At 57.9% G+C, this 3,594-nt stretch overlaps 1 protein-coding gene across 2 annotated transcripts in view; it reads left to right on the top strand.

Annotated features, from left to right (window-relative positions):
• The window catches only part of CRY2 (cryptochrome circadian clock 2), a 24,537-nt gene extending 21,235 nt beyond the window's left edge, over positions 1 to 3,302 (top strand). For both annotated transcript variants that reach the window (XR_001145481.1, XM_004682881.2), the window contains one exon: positions 1,281 to 3,302. The gene's annotated coding sequence lies outside the window, so the exon portion shown is untranslated. The remainder of the gene's footprint in view (positions 1 to 1,280) is intronic.
• Positions 3,303 to 3,594: the final 292 nt, after the last annotated feature.

Genomic DNA, 3,594 nt, shown 5'->3' with positions numbered 1-3,594 from the left:
GCTGGGCACGCTGCGGACCGCGGCTATTAACTTTTTTTTTTGTTTGTTTTAGCTGCTTCTGTGTTTCTTGTATTAATGACAGATTGACAGAGTTAGACGATCGGGAGATTGATTTTTCAGTGCATGTTTTATGATTTGATTTTCCCCTTGGTGCCTCTCCCTGGCGGTTCTGCCCTTTCCTTTCACGCTGCTGGCGTCATTTTCCTGCGCAACCTCATTTGGCTTCCCTGGGCCCCTTTTTCTGCAGACTTAAGACCATGTCATTATCTGCTGATCAAGTAGCTTGGGCAGCCTGCTGAATGGGCCTTTGGTCCGCCTGTGGTGAGGGCCACGCTCACTGGTGCTCGTCAGCCTTGCTGATGTGTGCGTGTGTCTGGGAACCCCTCATGGGACTGATGCCGCCGGGCCAGCAGAGGCCCCTCGCGAGCCTGGCCCACAGCCAGATGGCGCCCAAGTCAGCACGGTCTGGATGGTTTCCGGGCTAGCCTGGACCTCACCCCCTTGGCTGTCTAAGATCAGTTATTGACCCTTTGGCCCGTCTTGGGTGACCCACACTTTGGAGTGTCTGATAAAGCGCAGAACCTCTCCTTAGAACACACGTCTGTTCAAACACACAGGTGTGCACAGAAACCCGGGGGGGGGGGTGTGAACAGCCCCTAAACCTGTGCTTGGCTCTTGTCTGGGACCCAGATTAAGAACCACCAGCCCTAGGCACTTTCAAGCCCTCTCTCCCTTCCCCATCCCTGAAGGACGGAAAAGGAAAACAACTGAGGTGTATATGTGTGTGGGGGGCAGGGGGGAGCACCTGTCCGAATGCTCTCCAAACTTCCAAACTGCAACTTTGCTTTCACAGAAGTCAGCTCTTCCGTGTAGCTGTTGGGTGGAGAGAGCAGCCTGTGTCTAAACATTTATATATCAGAGTCAGTGAGATTCTGTAAAACATAGATACACTCTGGAAACAGATACATTTCACTACCAAAAAGAAAAACAACCCGCTGTTATGATACAGGCTTAACAGGAAAACTCTTTGTGACGCTCGCCTTCACGTCCGCCTTCACTGCTGACCCAGCAGGCTGTGGGCCTGTGCTTGACCTTTGCTTGACCTTTACTTGACCCAGTGCCATGATCCAGACAAACCTTGGGATTTGCCATTTGTCTTAGAAGAGTAGCACACCCCAGGAGACTGGTTTTAAACCCGAGGGTCTTGAACTCGTGGCTGGTGCCCCGGGCTGTGGCACTGCTTCCTGAAAGTTCCTATCGCCCTTGCTTTTCTCTTCCAGCTGCAGCACCGTGGCCCCGTGAACAAAGCTGGCGCACCCGAGCAACAGCCACGCTGCAGCGCACCTGCAGAAAAGCTGGTCACTGACGGAGCGAGCAGGCCTGTGCGCGTGCGCGTGGGGGGAGCGCTGTGCCTGGGCGCCTGCGCGCGCTTCTGCTCACACGCTGACCTGCACGCCGCCAGGGCTGGAGGGGCCCCTGCAGCACCTCGCCTCCACCCCGACCCCAGAGTGGAGGTTATGGGGTGGAGACCTGTCCCGGCAAGCCAGCTGCCTGTCTGCCTAGAGGAGGGTGGGACCCTCGCTGGATCCTGGCATCTCCCCGCCCTCCCAAAGTCTCCTCCTTCCCTCCTTCCATCAGTCTGAGGAGCAGGGAGGCACCATTTTGGACTCTCGTCCAGAACGTGAGATTGTAGAGACAGCCAGAGCCCTGCTGAGTTCCCCCTATGACCCTGAGACTGGGCAGGCTGGAGTGGACGGGTACTGTCCAGTCATCTGGCCTGGCTTCTCTCTTTGAAATTTCCTGCCACCTGGCCTTCCAGCCCCTTCCTCAGGCATCTAGACTGAGCACAGTGTTTCTGGCATCAAATGGAAACGTCCAGGCACCCACCGGCATGCTGTGTGCATGGTGCTAAGCTGACAGCCAAGGCAGCGCGTTCACCTTTGGGGACTGAACCCTAAGGTCAGGAACAGAACCCCAGCCCTCTCTCTTCCTTCCCTCAACACTGTGCTCCAGGTTCTTGGTGGTTTAACCCCTGGCCCTCTTGCCACTCTAGGGCAGCTGACATCCAAACATGGGGGCCATTCTAGTCCATGTTCTGGAGGCTTCCAGGACCAGCCCTGGACTGTTCAGTGCAAGCCATGTCACTCTCCCAAGGGCTGGACACTCGAGGACCCAGGCAGGTCTCAGGCGGCACTGCCAGGGGTACTTGGGGAAGGTCCCAGCACGCCAACATTTCCAGAAGCAGCAGGTGGGAGGTTTGCCCCAGAGAAGCCAAGGAATGCAAGTGCAGGAGGCCTTGCGTTCCAGGCGTGACCTGTGCCTCCCACTCCCACCCACTGCCGATGGCCTGCGTTGGGAAAGACATAATGAGAAGAAGGACTGTGCGGTCAGCAGCAAGTCTTCCTTCCACCTGCGGCCTGCACTCGAGCCACAGAGTGTGTGTGTGCTGTGGGGTTGTGCAGGTGCACGGGTGGCTGAGAGCTGATTCCCCTTAGAACTTCACGCTCACATGTAAATTGAGCTGGCCTCCGGGCGCCTCCTCTCTACCTCCCCTGTGATCGCTCCTAGCCCCATAGCTGTTGACTCCCTTGGCCGCAGCCCTGCCCCTTCTCACCTTTGGTCCTGGCACTAAGACCCAGGGACAGGCCCCGTCTCCTGGGCTGCCCAGCACATTGCCGGCTTCCCGAGATGCCTTTGGGTTCCCACAGCCTGTCATCACAGGCCAGCTGTGGGCCCTCGCTGGAGATGCCCCTGATTTCAGGTGGTGGGCAGGGCACAGGTGACGGCGTGTGTTTGCAGCATTGCGCCAGGGCCTCCGACCCCAGTCAGGAGGAAAGTGAGCTGGGGCTGTAGACACCGGGGGCCAGGCTGGAAGAGCCGCTCCGAGAAACTGCGCAGTCTGGAGCGCACAGGCGGGTGCGTGTGCCCGGCGGCATCCGGTTCCCTTTCCCTGCCCACCGAATGCTGTTGCTCTCACCTAAGGTGCACCATGGGGGGCACCTGCCCTGTCTCTCCACCACCCGTGACTTACCAGCCCACTCCCTACTGAAGGGAGTGCGGGGGTGGGGTGACGAGAGGGCACAGCCATGGCCTGTGTCCGCAGCGGCTTTGTGCGCTGCCCCTTGGCCCAGGTGTGCCTGGGGGCTGCTGCAGAGCTTTGCCCAAATTGACTCAGGTCTCAGCATGGGGAAGAGATGGTCACAGGCAAAATGCACTTTATAGAGCGATTTTCTGTTACGGGGAAGGTGTGTTTCTTCCACAGTGTTTGTACTCACTTGTCTCATAAATGTCTGATCCTGTCTGAGCAAAGCCGTGTTGGCTTCATTTTGTGGGCGATCTGGGGCCCAGGCGTCAACACAGCTGAGCCTGAGATGAAATCTTAGGCCTGACTATCTTGCGTCTGCTAGACCAAAAGCCTCTCACTCCTCTGTGGAGGTGGTGGGGAAGGGCAGGTGGCGGGAGGTGGAGGAAGGGGGAGGCTCCCAGGTGAGTGACTGGAGCAGAGCTGGGTAGCTGGGCTTATTCAGAATAATACAGAGCGCTCTAGGCCCGGGATAAGGCACCAAGCACCTCTGCCCACTCCAACACCCCCGA

This window comes from Condylura cristata, unplaced genomic scaffold (genome assembly GCF_000260355.1).
Source record: "Condylura cristata isolate star-nosed mole 26May11 unplaced genomic scaffold, ConCri1.0 scaffold00015, whole genome shotgun sequence".
Classification (NCBI taxonomy): Eukaryota; Metazoa; Chordata; class Mammalia; order Eulipotyphla; family Talpidae; genus Condylura; species Condylura cristata.
The sequence above is the reverse complement of the archived record's forward strand: the minus strand, read 5'-3'. Positions and strand labels throughout refer to the sequence as shown.